Below are 17948 nucleotides of genomic sequence, written 5' to 3'. Positions count from 1 at the left end.
CGTCACGAACAGGATTCGAACCTGTGCGGGGAAACCCCATTGGATTTCGAGTCCAACGCCTTAACCTCTCGGCCACCGTGACTACGGATCGCTCCCGTCGACTGCCTGTTATACAAATGACGAGAGCACAATTTGTGTGAGCACGTGTCTAAATATCACAAATATGTATGCCAATATGCCAAAATAGTATGCCAATTAGCCTGTATCAAGATCTGCTGGCATACATGCTAGTCATTTCTTGCATTACGGAAGCTGTGCTTACCAAAACAAGCGAAACATGGCGTTTGCAAACATCGTTTGTTAACCACGTTCTTGGTCAGTTGTTGACATTTACGTTACGTCGTATTGCGCATTATCAGAAAACTCCAATATATTTTTGTAAACCCTCTCACAGGTACTCCAAATGCCATGTTCATTCATTGCTGCAATTTCCGCACAAAATAATTTGAAATGCCCATTTCACTCTACATCTTAATCATCTTCACATTATTACTGTTATTATTTATTATTAGTTGTTTTTTTTACGCTGATATAGACATTTTCAGCAATTCCACAAATTGATCCAACCTTCTGCCCAGCTGGCATGAGTAAGGCTCTATGGCATCATCCTATTTTCAGATGGGGTTTTTTTTGTTTCTGTTTTTCCAATACCTTAGTTATGAATGATCACCATTATGAAATTTTTTGGGAAAATATGTAAGATTTAATGTTATTTCAACTGTAAAGCTTAATGGCAACACTTTCTCTGCCTGTTTTCAAGATCACAGCTCCTAGATAGACAACAGCTCTCACATAAAAATAAACAGATCAACCAAAATGTTTAACACAGCTAAATGCAGTTCAATTCTGTCCTGCATACAATCTTAAAACATTTCTTTGGGTTAGGGTTAGATTGATCATAAGAATTATGAGACTGGTGAGTCATCAGGCCCATGGTGGGTATTATTTTCTACTTTTATGCTTGAAAAGTATTACAGAGGTACTTGGGGACCTTGAAATCTGCTTAGATAGAACTGAATGGGATAATGTTATGATTTTTGCCCCAAATCATTAAGAAATGTATAACATTATTTTAAAAATTATCTTTTCTTTAAACAACCTTCGCAGTCATTCATGTAGAGGTGTCAGAGTTTACAAGGTGCACATGAATGCACCATAAAGTCCCTGTTTGCACACTCTTTACCGTACAATGCAATGTAGACGCGCAATCGATAGTTTACTAGACATCATTGTGAATGAGAGCCAGCCAGTCCTCAATGATCTTCGACTTTAATAAATGTGGCCTATTCAGTTTATTTGACCTATTTATTTTATCTGACACATGTCATACTTAACTGATTTAACTAACTATGAACATGAATATGCTGCTACAACACATTTTGGCCTGGGACCGAAAGCTCCAGACACCAGAACCTTGAAGCAGCTGCTAACCTCGTTTGCAGCAGCCTGTCAAGTGTAATGATGCATTCAGGTTCAATAGGAATAATCCTTATACATAACACAGCATTGATTAAACATATTATAAAACGTCATCAAATTTAAAATCACAATTCACCGCTAAGTACATGTATATTTGTGCTTCAATATTTGATCAATGCCAAAAGGTCTTTTAAAGACTAAACCAGAATCATTTGAGTGTATTTCTGCTTTGCACCACAAACATGAATGCAGCACAGATCACTTTAAAAGGAATGCATTTCAATTGGCCCGTCACTACATGCCCCGCCTCCTTCAGTGGTACATTTAGCTGTGCGGCTCTCAAAGTGTAGGAACTTCAACAACTACAGAAGTGAAAATGATCAACTGGAAGGTAAATACTCCCACAGTCATTATATTTATATGAATACCTAAAGTATAAGTTGTTACTAGCTGTTTGTCGGTTTCGTGTTTGGTTGTTTTTTGATCAATTTGAGGTTGTTTGAACTGTGACTAGCATAATGCTAACACTGCTGCAGCTGAGCATATTTGTGTGTCTCGCGTTAAATGTCACAATTGCCACAGACTTCACAATCAGCCACATAGTTTCATAGCAGTCAATCTATGCTACTGCTAATTACACCGTCGGTATGCCTGTAACGTCGTGCTTCTGTTTCCTTGTTTGAGTCTGTTTTGTTCTGGCAGTGAACTGCTACTCACTACCAATCATACAGATTGACAGTAAAAACAGTTATTGAAGTAAATACAACTTGATGGATTGGACGGACGCCGAATGAAAGATAATTTTGAGTGAAAGAGTTAAATGTTTTTAAACTTGACCGGTTTTCGTGGTAAATGTGCTGCAATGTGATTATTCTCAGATTTTTGAATGAAGTTTGGGCAGCGATGACCTGTTACAACCACAAGCCTGAACTCTACATGGTTTGCAGCTGCTTCTCTTTTTCACACACCTCCTCCCCTGTGTGACCAAATTTAACTCCCACCTCCCACAGAGACAGCTGAGGCCTGGTGGAGAAGAGGGGAGGGGGAGAAACTTCTCCAGAAAGCCTGGCTCTTCCAGAGCTTTCTTTCCTCTTCTCTGGTGTTATGAAACCACAGAGGCTATGTTTCCTCTTACTCTACAATGTGCGTTTGTCTCCAGCTGTATGGAGGCAGAAAAACACAAAGTTCTACTCCAACATAAACTCTGTCTGTCTATCCCCAGGCTTTGGACAATGTCCCCATCCTCCTGTACATCTTGGCCCTGAAGACACTCCTGCTATGTTTGGGGTTTGCTGGAGTGAAGATCTACCAGAGTAAGAAAGCAGAGGAGGCCCTGAAGAAGCAGCAGCAGGCTGAGAAGAAGAGGTTGGCCCAGCAGACCCAGGCGCTCATCGACAACTTGAAGGAAGACTGAGCAGAGGAGAGAAGCACAGGTCTGCACTGCACCTCTTCGTAAAATATTTGGTAAATATTTTATGAAGAGTATATTTGGTTCTGTAGGACACGTCTGTGAAACTACTTGAGTAGTAAAACCAGTAAAAGTGTCTGTCCACTGTTCTAAATTAATGCATTATAGCCTGAATCTAAAATGAGTTGTATTGGCATGAGCTGGCTGAAGACACATCGACATTCAAAAGTGTTTGAATGAAAATAAAAATCTGAATATCTTATTCACAACACTGAGTACAGTACTTGAGTACAACATCCTGAACACCACAGGATGACATCTGTAACAACACAGCAGTAGGAGGTGGTCCACACCGTCCCTCTGAACTCACTGGTATCATCATCTCACATCCCATTCACTTTTCAAGTTAACACTTAATAATAATAATAATAATAATAATAATAATAATTATCATTATTTTATATAGCGCTTTCCACGGTACTCAGAGACACTTTACAGTTTAAAAAGCAGAAAAATATAAAACACCAGGTGGAAATTGGACGGCTTTGTGAGTGAGGAGGAGGATTTTGAATTGGAGCCAGTGGCATTTCTGGAGGACAGGGGAGATGTGGTCATGGGTGCTGGTGTGGGTCAGCAGGTGAGCGGCAGAGTTCTGGGCATATTGGAGTTTATTTAAGAGTGAGAGTGATAAGTGGAGACAGGCTATGTTTTTGAAGTGGAAGAAGGCAGTTCTGGTGATTTGTTCTGGCCAGTTCTGGTGTTGTTGAAATGAGAGGTTTTGATGAGGGATTTGGGGCTGATGTTGTCCATGTCCGATTTGTCACAGTTCAGTTGGAGGAAGTTAGAATGTATCCAGGATTTTATTTCAGTGAGGCAGTTGGTGAATGTGGAGTGGAGTTTTGTTAAGAAATTAACAAAAATGTCAAAACGCCCTACCTTTTTATAATGTTAAAAAAATAGTGAGGAAAAATCCCTCCATCGGTCCCTTTATCCAGATCTATACCAAAAGTTAATGGTATCTATTCTGGGCTGAGACCCATCCTCCATCAAAGTTTGCTGGAAATCTGTTCTGTAGTTTTTGTGCAATCCTACTGACAAACCAGCCATTACACAGACATGGGTGAAAACATAACCTCCTGGCAGAGGTAACGAGATCATTTAAGCAGTTTGTACTGCTAGTAGACTGACCCTGAATGTTTTAATATAGTACAATACTGTACATATGGATCAATTTGACTCATCTTTTTGGTCATTTTCAAAGAGAAGACCCATTCAAAAAATAGAGGTAAATCAGTCATATTGACAGGTCATTGATTGTGATCCATCTCACTTTCTTCTCTCTTCTCCAGGGAAACATGGTACTGACCTGAGCAACAAGCCACATTCTCCAGTTATGAGCCAGATGTGTGACTGTCAACAGGAGCACTTTCCTGTGCTTCAGGAAATCGTTTGTGGTTCCGGTGCCAGGACTGTTCACCACATCAGTTTAATATACAGTTTATACAAGATGACATTTTACAGCAGACACTATGTGGACTGCTGCAGTGAGACTGAGATGAGACGAGACTAATTGGTCTTTTAAACTTTGATTACATCAGGCTCAGCATCAGGTTGTCATTTCCCAAACATTCACTCATTTCTGGATGGAGCTTCCCCATACATCATCTGCTTTGTTCATACTCACATCTGCAGCTGAGGCTGTCATCCAGATGAACTGAGAATGAGTGCCACACTTAAGTTTCACTTTGTACACCAGAGTAGTACCTTATTTATATAAATGAAGCCTGCTGTTTATTTTAAAATGTTCCTTGTACATTTTGAACCTGCTGTGGCTTTTTTAAAAAAAAATTATATTAAGTAGTTTGATCTAAGTGCTACAATCTTATTCACTACCACACAGGTGAGTCTGTATGTGGTAGCAAAACTCTACCACTCTGTTTTATGTATTTATTTGTTTATTGAGGAATAAAAGTAATTTTTCATTCTCCATACCCTTCTGCTTTGACAAGCTGCTCTATCTTTCAAAGCGAAGTCTCCACTGAATAAGCAGCAGCAATGCCTGCTGTCTGTAAATTAAAAAAATGTGTGTGTGTGTGTGTGTGTGTGTATATGTGTGTGTATATATATGTAAATATATATATATTAGTATAGTATACAACATGGTGTGCTTGTTCTGTCTTTCTCAGTGTCAAAGCTGACGCTTTTGTTCAAAGCTTAGCTTCTGGGATCAGATGAGATCGGGTGTATTATTTTATTTATTTTTTTATTATCAAAAATACAAATAGTTAAACAATGCACATTATTTACAAATGTTAATTACAAGTGAATAGAGCAGCCATTGACAAGCCATTGTGTAAGGGAAATTCTCCTTGTTGAGGTAGAGCGTTACTAATTCTCAGAAGAATTTTAGACTCAGCGTGATGAATCAGATCTCTTTAATACATGCAGCATGGAGAGAAGACCCAAAGTGTTCTCTGCAGTCTTCCAAATGTTTCTGACTTAAATACAACAGAGTAGGGGTCACATACTTCACAATAGTCGTTAATCACTTCTTCCCCATATAATGACCCCCTGATGTTTGTGTTGATCATGCCTTTCCCAGGGCAGTGACCATTTGGTGTTTTATTGGAATGTAAATGTCATCCTATCTACCGTCCTGTTAACCCCTCAGTTAAGAGAACTGCCCCTAATACGACTTCCTGACCTGTTCTAATACTAACAAACCCCCACGCCTTAGGTGAAGGGGAATCTCCCCTCCTCTCATATCCTTATATGTTCTCTACCATACATTGATTTCTGAGTTCAAAATGATTTAATTCCCACATTCCTCCCTTTTGACACAAAGTGCCAACAAAACATTTTTGTGGATTACATTTGAAATTCATTACCAACAAAAATCACTTAATTTGAGCCCAAAATTATCAGTCATGGTATGCGGGGTATTGGTGAAGTCTGAACAAGTGAGTCTTGAGTCTTTTGCGGAAGATGGCGAGTGATTCTGCTGTCCTGACATTGGTTGGAAGTTCCTTCCACCACTGGGGCGCCAGAGCAGAGAAGAGTGCCCTTGTTGATTACAGTCCATTGCCATCCTTCTGTGCTGGAAGTATCAGTATAAATGACAGTTTGAATGGTGTGATTGCAAGTGAATCAGTGGGTGGTGTGGTAGGTATGAGGATGTTTGGAGTCCAGTTGTTGCAGGCTTCGGGATTGGCAGGAACAATACTCATGCTGTGATCAGGTGAGTAGTTCTTTTCTGAGAGTTAAAGAAGTAGACACCATGCAGAACATGAACAGTTAGAGGACACATAATGATATCAGCTGTAGCTGTTACTTCTTTGGTAGTGGCTGCTACAGCTCTTTGACAATATTACCATAGCTCTCTCTGTGATGGAAAGTAATTATGACTTATTAGTCACTGTTCGCCCACCACTGGGCTCAGGCTGTTGACATAAACAATCACATTCAGAAAGAGATTATTAGTTTTTGTTTTTCTTCTTTAATTTTCTAATCTTTAAGAGATTTCTAGGGTCTGGGAGGCCTCTTATACACTTCCACCATTGTTGTGTGTCATATGTCAACCTAAGGTCAAAACACTTATACACAGAAGAGGCTTCACCAACCCCCTTCAGGATGAACTCCTTACCTAAATTCCTTATGTTAATTTTCTAAACATATTATACAATGTACAATACAAGAATACATCTATTCATACTATGCAACTACATGATTGTCATAAGACAGAACTCATGTATAAAGCCAATAAGATTTCACTTTACATACATAATAATGTTGCATCTACAATTGTTAGCTTTCATATGCAAGAACAACATATCAAAATTATAAGGGACATTAGAGATTTTCCCTCACACAGCTCAAAGTGGTGAAGATTAAAGATGAAATGTTATTCATCGGATAACCACCAATATATTCGTTTAAACAACTGAATGTAAAGGTTTGGGTAGAAATATTCTGCTTCATAGTCAAAACATTTTGTTATCGGAGTGCAGTTATTAATAGCCTACTTAAAAGCCACCTTAATGGATTACATTACCATACGAGATAATACAAAAAAAAATACAAAAGTGTTTGTAATGTAGATAGCTAATACGATACAACGGGTGAAATGACTTCTGTACTTAAAGTTATTGTAGTAAATGTGTAAACACTCACCGTGTTGCTTGAGTAGATTTAAACTTGCTTTGATAGGGTCTGGCATATCGTATTCCCTATTTGATGAATGCCCCCTTTTGGAAAAAGAAAACGTACATCCTCCACTCCAATCTGATTGGTCAAATGTTGGAAGCTCCAACAATTCTCCTCCGTGATTGGTCAAATGTTGCAAGCTGGGGAGAATTCACTAAGTATTGGTCGCAGAATGTTGGAACTGCAAATGTTATTCGCCCTTTTCTCCAACATTTGCAGTCTTCCCTGGAGGCCTGGGTTTGTATCCCACTTCTGACACGCAGTATTTTTCACTGGAACTGTTTCTTCTAATGTGATATTTGGAAAGAAAAGTCTGCAATATGCATGTTGGCAGTGTTCCGACACAACTCCTGTAGAAGGCACAACGTTATTTATTTCTGATTGTTTCCTGAGTAAAGAATAGTCTTGTTTGTCTTTCTCAACTTGCCTTTTTATTGGAGCTTTGGTCCCACCGCAATTAATAGCAGTCAATCACGGTCCCAACTTTTATGAGTTTGTATGTGAAAGGCCAGTGGGTCAACAATCTCAAGCTGTAAGGTGTTAACTTGCCAGTTTGTTCTTGTCTCCAGTAGCCCTATTTGGTGCTGGATTAATTGTTTGTGGGATTTCCTTGAGAACAATGTCTAAAGTTGGCATTTCCCACAGCTGCTCTTGACTGTGACCAGTCAGCTAACTAATTCAAGTAAGTTAGCGCGTAAAGTTAGCATTTTTAACGTGTTATCTTCTGTGTCACTGGTATTGATGCATGCCTTCTTTGTAGTACATGAGAAAGATGCAATAACACGTTCCAAAAGTGTTCTACAGCGATCAAGGGGAGCTCTTCTGAGGTTCCATGGTGTAATGGTTAGCACTCTGGACTCTGAATTCAGCGATCAGAGTTCAAATCTCGGTGGGACCTGGTTTTAACTGTTACAGGGCCTCGTGGGCGTACACACTGTAAACGATAACATGGCAACACATTTGTTGCAGGTTCCCTAGAGCAGTGGTTCTTAAATGGGGGTACGTGAGATTTTAAAATATACATATATTGACATGACATCCTGACATGGAGGAGAAATCTGCACAGCTGAATTTGGGTGAGAAACCCATTTCTCTTGTCCAAAGCAAACAGAAGCAAGCTACCTGTCACTTATCAGGAAAAACTCTTGGAAGTGTCATCTGACCGTGGCCTCCAGATGAAGTTTGCCATGTTCACACTTACACAGTTTTGGGTGTGTGTGAAGCAGGAGCACCCTGACCTGGGACAGAAAGCTTTGGAGCAGCTACTACCCTTTGCCTCCACATATTTATGTGAGGCCTCCTTCTCTGCAATGACTGTGATCAAAACAAAGCAAAGAAACAGACTGTGCCTGGAGAAGAGCTTGATCACAGCAGTTGCCTCCCTGCCACCAAGAATGACAAAGATCCTCAGTGAAGCACAAGCCCAAGTTTCTCACTAAAATGTCTCACTAAGTGCAAAAACACTCAGTTCAGTGCCACAATGCAATATTCAGTGTTGATAGTTTGTAACTTTGAGATGTCAGTCTTCTTTTTGATCCTTAAAGAAGATATTTTAAGATGATAAATATTTTTATTTTTAGCAATTTTAGCAATTTTTTTTAGCAATTTTTAGCATTTTTTAGCTTTTTTGCTTTTATTTAAAATTAAGTTAATGATTTCTTTTTGAGAACAGATCTTTATTATGATCCCAAAAGAGGGCACTTTAAGTTGATAATTCTTTTTATGTGCACAAATCTTTATTTATAATTAAGTTAATTATTTCTTTTTTAACAAGTCTTTAGTTATATCTTTGTATTTCCAAATAGTTCAAGAGAGACCACTACAAATGAGCAGTGTTTTGCACATTTATGGAGTTTTAAATGGTTCATTTAATGGTTTTCACTACATTAGTTAGAATCCCTACATTTTAGTGATGAGAAAGATTTGCAATAAATTTAGTCATGGATTGTTAACGTTTAAAATGTTCAAAATATCTTTTTTTCCAAATGTTTTAAATTTGAAAGTGTTTATTAGTTCCAAAGTTTAATAAATCAGACACTGATGGCACAGCGCTCTGTTTTAAGTCTTTTTTTCAACCAAAAATGCTTTGTGCTGGTTAGGGGCTACTTGGCTGAAAAAATATTTCACAGGGGGTACATCACTGAAAAAAAGTTGAGAACAACTGGTCATATGCTGCATTCCAGATGCATGGGACACCACCCGCCCGAGTTGCTCTTATGCGAGAACATGACTTAATTTCCTGGCTTGTAGCACTTTTAGCATTCCCGTTTGTCTCGCTACACGATGAGTCGGGGAAGAACATGGACACTATCAGAGCAGTAGCAGGCTAATCATTGTTATTGTTATTGTTAGCTACATTAGCCTCTTTAGCAAACCAGCTCGAAAACAAAACTTTACATTGTATTGCACGCACAGCGAGACCATGCAATGCATAAATTGGTGACCGGATTAAAGCAGCAATGTAATCAAGTGTGTAAGAGCATTTAAAATTGACATTAAAACGACCAACGTGGTACAAATACAAATAAAATACATCAATTACGGGCGCAGCTATCTTTGTTTGTCTAGTCGTTTGTCTATCCTCGCTCTACTCAGTGTACTCTCAGGAGCACCGAGTCGGACAGTTGATATTCTGACCAAAAGGGGGCGTGCCTTGGTGAAATGTCGCGAGACAGCTGCGAGATTTCCCACTTTGCAACTCGGGTGAGTGGTCTCCCATGTATCTGGAATGCAGCATAAGGCACTGCATTCAGGTTGCAGTCTCCCCTGGAGGCGTGGGTTCAAATCCCACTTCTGACATTACTCAGTCCGTATTACCACTGAAAAAGTTATTGGACTCCTTTATGAATGTTCTCTATTTTGGCACAGTCTGACAGAAATTGTTGGATTAAAACATCCAGTTTTGCTGTTCTAGAGTTTTGCAGAGTGTAAAATCTATGACATTTTAAACTTGATTGGCAAGTATGGCTGTGTCAGGGTTTATGAATCTTGTGCTCCAGTTACTTTTTGCATTCGTACCCCCAAAATACAAATCAACAACAACTACAAGAATATTGTTACATCAATGCATTTCTACCAAAAATCCAAAAGTACTGATTTGCACAATCCAAAATTATGGGCAATGTTACAGCTTTGAAGGAATATACCATAATAGCTATCATACGTAATCTCCACCAGGATTTGTTTTAGAGTGCGGCACGGGCCGCATTTTTCTGTCCAAACCCGACTGAGCCCGAGAGAATAGTACCCGAACCCGTCCGAACCAGACAGTCATTCTGTTTTGTTATGTCCGAAACTGAACCGAGCCCGACATTTATTTTACACGTTTTACACATTACAAATCCAACTGGCTCGTCATTTTCTGCATTGACGACTAAATCAAAATGCCACCATACCGTGGATTTCCCTGCATGGTTTTCGGTAGTTTTAAACTTCCCAGATGACAGATGTTGTTTGGCGTCCTCCATGTTTTAGCTAGGCTAGTAACGTAACGTTAAGTTACAACTACTAAAGTCCGTCAGAAAAGTACCAGCGGGACCCCCACCTCAAAGTTCCGGCAGAAACAGCCAATGTGTGTTCTGTTCAGGTATTGTCACATAAATAACAGTTCCCAAGCAATAAACAGGACAGACAATAGGATTTTATACATTACATTTTCACTGAAAGCTGACCGAATCCGACCCAAGCCCAAATACAATTTATACATTTTTGACCAAACCCATGTTATCTTACTGTAATTAGGATATACTCTAATAAGCTTTAAAATAAACCTAATGCAGATGTTACACCCAAAAAAGGTAGAGACCCATTAAAGATGTCCGCACACTACGCTCACTCTCTGGCATTTATGGAGAATGTGTATTGTTTTTGAAAAACAAAAAATATTTACAATACAACATAAGAACAAGCAGTAAGACCACTGCAGCAAATATTGAGACACATTAAGTGGCGAAACTAAAAGCTTTAGTTATGAACTAGACAGAATGGAAGAAATTCTCCAGAGGAAACAGAAATCAACTTTTAACTCCTGAAATATTTTTTAAGACAGGTCTCTTGGAGCGAAGGATTTATCAGCAGAACGGCTGCTCTGCTCCATACAAATTAACTGGATGTACCTGCTGTGTGTGTAACCGTTTGGATATGTAGAAGAACGCAAATTAAACTATGTTTGAGTCCTTTGTGCTATATCTTTTTTAGAAAATGGAGTGTTGATGGCAAATTGATGAGACTCACAGCCCAAGAAATGAAGCTGCTCCGAAGTCGTCTGTTGGTATAGCAACAGATACTTCCGTATTTTGTGCCAGATGGCAGCAGGGTGAACAGACTGTGGCTGGGGTGGGTGCTGTCTTTAATATCCTTTGGGATCCCTGCAGGCATCTAACTTCATCAATGTCACTGATGCTCTGTAGATAGGCACCTGTGATGTTCTGGGCAGAACCACTCTGCAAGATTGTTGACTTCTTCCAGATATAAACTCTCATCGTTGTTTATAATGCAGCCTACGTTGGTGGTGTCGTCTGCATACTTAACAATAGAGTTCTGTTGATGTCTGGGAGTGCAGTCATGGGTGTATAGTGTGAACAGGAGGGGGCTGAGCACAAACCCCTGGGGAGCTCCGGTGTTGAGCACTAATGTAAAGGAGGTAAGACTGCCAATCTGTACTGTCTGGGGTCTGCTTGTGAGGAAGTCCAAAATCCAGTTGCAGTTGAAGTCAACAGACAGCATTCTAATGATAATTTTACATTATGTTCCAGTAGATCAAGTGTAGATGACACCATGAAAGTTTCATGTACACCAAATGATTATTGTGACACAAGGCCTATTTCCTGTTGCCAGTAGGTGGTGAAGATGTACAGTGAGCTGACTGGAGAAGGCAGAGTGTGTGTGTGTGGCAGCCACCGTGTCTCCAGTGCGCTCCATGCCCGACAGCAGTATTGCTTACTGCAGTGATTTTACACACAAAAACTATATGGAAACTAAAATCATAATTAGTAATATATCCACAGTTTTAGAAAATTTTACTAAAGCAATGACTCTTATGTTCTGCAACAACTTGTGTTCTACGACAACAATGATAATTTAGCCACCGGGTCCAACAGTCCAGTCCTTTTGCGCTGCACTCTGGGGATGGTGAAAGTGATGGTGAGACAGTGCTGATCAAATATTGATTTAAGATTTGAGTTGTCTTTTATCTTTTACAATTGAAAGGTTTTTCTGAAATAATTATCCTTCACTACAAGCGCAAGTACAAACAACCGCTGGTTTGAATGTTTATGATAAAGTAGACCTATAATTAATGTTTGATATTAAGTGAAATCAACTCATTATCATTATGTGTAGTAATGCATAATTCACATTTTATTAGTACAATCTGTTTTCTATTCACCACCCTACCATTGGTGTCACCAATTCCCCTTGCCTCCAAAATGTGAGTATGCATGGGTCAAAGTTTGCATAAATTTACACACATTTGTACGTCAAGTATTTTATTGATACATCTCAATTGATTTACGGATACAAGTTTGTAAATAAAAATGTGTAAACATGCAGCCAATTTATTAGATCCATGGTGGGTATGTTGTAATTTTTAGGACAAGTTGGGCCGGCAGAACTCTCCTGTGCATTGCATGTTCAACGTTGGGTAAGCAAATTACCTGCTGAATTGGTAGCTAACTATGCCAAAGATTCCCATGCAGCTAACCCAAAGGCACGCTATAACCTAAGAGATTTCCAATGGCTCCGATGAGAAGCAGAAAGCCAAGAAGTGGCAGCCCAGGTTGCAACCAAAACGAGCACTCCTCAGTTCCCAAGAAAAGGACACAGTGAAAGAGTAAAATTTCGCCCCTCATCATAAGGATGTAGGTTTAGTTTTGGGGATAGAGGACATCAGATGTTGAAATGCAAAGCATTTGCAAAGCGTGCCCTGCCAGGAGGTTTCCAGGTGTCTGCTGGCACCAGAAGGGCAGAAAGAGAGAGAGGACAGCAATTACACAAGTTACATTCCCACTGGCACAGCAATTACACAAGTTACATTCCCACTGGCACAAGCCTAAATTAACCAAGCTCACAACAAATGAGTCTACGGGGCCATAATCGAAAAATATGAACAGCCTATTGTAACGAGCCTGCTGCAATCGTGTCATTCATCCGTGGTGAATCAGCGACACCTGTAGTAACAGGTAGGGGAGAAGGAGAGGCGAAAAAGCCCAGTGCTGCGGTTGTTAATGCGCTACATTATCCTCTGTCATCATGCATTTACAAGTTTTATTTATCATCTAAATATTATGAAAGCCAAGACTTTGTGTATTTAAATTAAGATGCAAACACATTCCTGCCTTGTTAATATAATGCTAAGCCTTTCATTCATAATCTCAGTTATGAGTAGGACCAGAGTGCAGTTGATAATCGTTCGCTTCTAGCTTTTGTCATCATGCATTTACAAGCTTCGGAAATGTATTTATCATCTGAATCTGGTGATAAGAGTTTTATATTCTGAAAGCCAAGGCTTATTTAAAATAGAAAACCCCCGAATGACCAGAAATTAAGATGTTGACATAAATCCACCTTTATCTAGAAATGTACTGTTGCGACATCCGACAGATTTTGATAGAGCACGTCAAATGGCTACTGTGACTGACTGAATTAATATGAGGCGTTCTTCTGACGTTATTTAACCCTGGGTACACAGAGAACAACTTTGGCGCAAATAAATTCAACCAGGATGTAGCTAGCTACTATAGCCAGCCCACATTCATGAGCTAGCCTATCACATGTCAGCAATAAAACGCAAAGCTTGGTTTAGGGAGGTGGGACTAGTAGAGAGAAGAAGATTTGTAAACCAAATTAAATGTATTCTCACTGGATATTGGTAGGGACATGTCCTAGCGCATAGAGGAGCACTTCAATAGCAACAACTCCAGAAGCATGTGGCAGGGGACAAAGACTCTGACTGGCTATAAGGACAGCTACACAGCCACTAACCCCACAGACTGCACACTGCCAGACTCCCTCAACCACTTCTTTTCTCACTTCGACCACTGGATTGCTGCTGACACACATCCGGCACTACCAGGGAAGGTCAACGCCATCCAGCTGGACCAACATCAGGTCAGATCCACCCTGTGTAGAGCCAACGTGAGGAAAGCAGCTGGTCCAGACGGTGTCACCGGCAAGATCCTCAAGGACTGCGCAGACCAGCTAGCAGAGGTATTCACCACCATCTTCAGCCTCTCACTACTACAGTCTGCAGTCTCCACCTGCCTGAAGTCAGCAACCATCATCCCAGTCCCAAAGAAAGGTACAGTGAACTGCCTTAATGACTATTGCCCCACTTCACCCATGACTGCTCCCCCATCCACCCCACCAACACCATCTTCAAATTTGCTGGTTTACACGACCATAGTAGGACTGATAACAAATAACAACGAGTCAGCCAACAGGGATGAGACAGAAGCATCTGACAGAATGGTGTTCGGACAATAACCTGGACTTAAAAGCATTTGGGAATTCTGCATGAAGTGATTGAACGAGCGAGTAAACTGCTATACATGAACCCTCAAAGCAAGTCCCTCAAAGTCCTGCTAAAAGTAGTCAAGGTTAAACTGAGTCATAAAAATTGTACCCTCGTCACTTATGCCATCTTGGACAATGGCTCAGAGCGAACCAATTTCCTGCCTTCAGCTGCAAAGTACCTTGGCTGAGATGGGGCGGCTGAGAAAACTGGAACTTGGTACATTAATGCAAAAGACTGAGGGCTTGCAGTGCATGTCATCACCCTAAAAATTGCTGCAGCATCAACTCCGAAGAAAACATATACAATAGAATGGGCAGTTACATCTGATAGACTCTCCCTGGTAAAGCACACTTACCCTTTCGACACCCTCAAGCAACATTATAACCATCTACTCAATGTTGATGAAGTCCCTACTTAACGTTCCAGTGGATGCCTTTTCCAGTGTTCAGCTTCAGTTGTCATTGATAGTCATAATCTTCACCTCCTAACTTCTATCAAACCTGTCCGCCTTGGACCAATGAAAGACACCTGCAGCAGTAAACACAAGACTTGGTTGGGCACTCCAAGGTCCTACATCCCTACCTGGATCATAGGACACATCAAAGTGTCTGTTCACCTCAGCATCTACCCTTCTACTAAGCGTTAGTGTGGGACAAAATGTTATGCAGTGCCTTTTCCTGGCCCGTCGTCAGCCACCCTGCCATTGTTGTTCTCAAAATAAATAAAACCAAAGAACTGATCCTAGATTTTGGGGGAAGAGGTCCCCCCTTTGAAGCCTCTCACCATCAAGGTGCCTGAGGTCGAGCAGACGAGCGGCTACAAGTAGTAACTTGTGCTGAATGTTTTCACACTTCTGAAAACCTTCAGCTGGGCCAAAAACACTGCAAAAACAGTGAAAAAAGTAGAGCAACAGTTGCACTTTATCAGGATGCAGAAGGCTGGACTTGGACATCAGCCTCACACCCAGGCCTAGAGAGGACTAGTTGACAGCATCCTCACCAGTGACATCACTGTGAGGTCTAGTAACACCACCCTAGTCGAAAGAAAATTACTGCAGAGAGAACCATGGCTCTGACCTCCCCTCCATGTACATGATCTACACGCAGACTTGCAGGAGGAAAGCACAGAGCATTCTTAGTGAAAAACATCATCCAGTCCATGCTCTGTTCATGTGGAGGAACTCGGGTTATAATCTTTTTTCAAGCCATTGTTAGACTAGTGGCACAGGACATTAAGGCAGGAAAGAAGTACCTCACTCCTCACACACTATGGCACAACTTGATAGACTGCTTTGTTCTCTGGACTTAACTACCCCCCACTCTATTCTTTTCTATTCTCCTGGTCCCTCGTCGGCCATCCGGCTGACACCCTCCCTTGGTCTCTTGTTGGCATCCCTGCCGACGCCTTCTCCTGGTCCCTGCTTGGCAGCAAAGCTGAGTCAGTAGTCTGGCAGACTACTGATCCTGACCCTGTGACCCCATGGGGCAGCAGGACACCCCCCTCCCTCACACAAATGCAGATACTGAAACCCTTTATATGGAGAAACCGTTAAGTGAAAGACTCCACAAATTCCACAAAGCTTGGGATCCCATTTCAATTCAAATACCTCATATTTATAGGGGCAGTTGTTAAAAATCTCAAGCTGAGTGGGTGGAGAGATCCACCCGGGTTGTTTGACAACAACTGACCTGAGAGAAGCTTAAACCTGATCATGATGAAGGCTTGATATAATCCTTAACCTTAGCGGAAGCATTAATAACAAAATCATCCTACCATCCATCGAACCATCCCCTCATTCATCCATCTGAACAACTATTCCTTGCTCAATAAATGGTTTTACAGCTCTTGAAACCTTGTGTTTAATGTGTCCACAAGTCAGATGTTCTATGGTCCAGGCATGGTCCAAGCAGTAATAGTCATTAAAGATTACAGACTTTTTCAATGTAATACCATGAAACTTTTCACGTTATAACATTATCATGTTTTAATGCGAAAAGTATCTTGTTACAACAATAAATCTTTCACATTATAACGTGGTTGTTTTTTTGTGTGTGTGTGTGTGTGTGTGTCAGCAGTATGCTTCCGTACAATCAACACATTTTATATATATATTATTTCAAACAAAAATCATGTATTTAAATAATTGCAGTAGCAGTGGACATACAATCTTTATTCATATGAAAAGTTCTCTCAGGTAAAAGTAATTACAACTGACAAAAAAAATGAAGGGGGCCTGAAATATATTCCAGTGACACTCATGAACATCATAAAAGATCCATGCAGTATGGCTCTAGAGTGTACACATCCCAAGACTCATGGTTGACTTAAAGTGTAAGAATTCAGAGAAAGACCATTACGATGTGCAACAGCCATCTCCCAGACCAAATTCATCTGGGTTACCCAGGGAGCAAGAAGAAATTAAATAAGTGAGAGGAACTTTATTATTTCAGGCAGCATGATGGTGCTCGTGGCATTCGGTCAAAATAAATAAGTTTTGTGTATGTTCATGGTTATGAACATGTCACACTGAACAATGATGCGACTCACTGATGTATTTTAGAGATATATCAGGCTTTGGATACAAACGTTATACTTGTCAGGAGGCTCAGTTTGTTGTCTTCTTGGTCTGTTTGTGGGTTTTGTTGACAATTACAAAAATATAGAATATTATCACTTTACCTTGAAGAGAACCTACAATAGAGATTTGACCTTAGTCCATCAGTGGGCATGTTACAAAATTAGCACCAGCTTCAAAATATGCAAGTGGCTGGTAGATTTGCTCCACTCACCAGCCAGAAAAACAAACAAACAAAAAAACAACAATGGAAATCTATCGAGTTGCTGGTAAAATTTGAGCTTTCACTAGCCATTTTGCAGATTATGATCATAATATAAAACATCTGTCAAAAAAGTTTATTTACATTTATAGTTATTATCATAGTATATGTTTGAGAATGTATCTGATTTTTAATCAACACAGAAAATAAAATTATCCCTTTAGACAAACAGTGAACTGGTGGCGCAGGGGGAAAAAAAACTACAGCTGATATCCATCTTCAGTGCTCAGCAGTAGTGCCACTGGCTTGCCTTGGTGAGTATCAAACAAATCTGATAGTGTTTGCTGATAGGAAGATAATAAAAGATGATGTAATTCACTACAGTTACTGCTGGTTAGTTAGTTGCTTGTGTCTTGGGGGCAGGGATGTTGGGAAAACTTCCACAAGTGTTCACCTCTCTCTTCAATGGTGAGTGAAAAGAAGCAGTTGCCACAACTCCTGTGCATACTGAAGAAATGGTTGTCAGCACCTTCCCCAGTCTCATAAACACGGGGATTTTGGTGACACAAAGAAGCATAAAACACATTCAATTGGGATTGTTAAAGAAACATAATCTGGCTGCCTCTAC

At 40.3% G+C, this 17948-nt stretch overlaps 2 non-coding genes across 2 annotated transcripts; one reads left to right on the top strand and one right to left on the bottom strand.

Moving 5' to 3' along the window:
• trnas-cga (transfer RNA serine (anticodon CGA)) lies at positions 1-82 on the bottom strand. Its single transcript has one exon. It is a non-coding gene; the product is annotated as a tRNA-Ser (tRNA).
• Positions 83-7856: 7774 nt separating this feature from the next.
• Positions 7857-7928, top strand: trnaq-cug (transfer RNA glutamine (anticodon CUG)). Its single transcript has one exon. It is a non-coding gene; the product is annotated as a tRNA-Gln (tRNA).
• The last annotated feature ends 10020 nt before the right edge of the window (positions 7929-17948 follow it).

The sequence above is a fragment of the Pagrus major genome, chromosome 24 (assembly GCF_040436345.1).
Source record: "Pagrus major chromosome 24, Pma_NU_1.0".
Classification (NCBI taxonomy): domain Eukaryota; kingdom Metazoa; phylum Chordata; class Actinopteri; order Spariformes; family Sparidae; genus Pagrus; species Pagrus major.
Note: the sequence above shows the minus strand (reverse complement) of the source record. Positions and strands in the feature narration are given on the sequence as shown.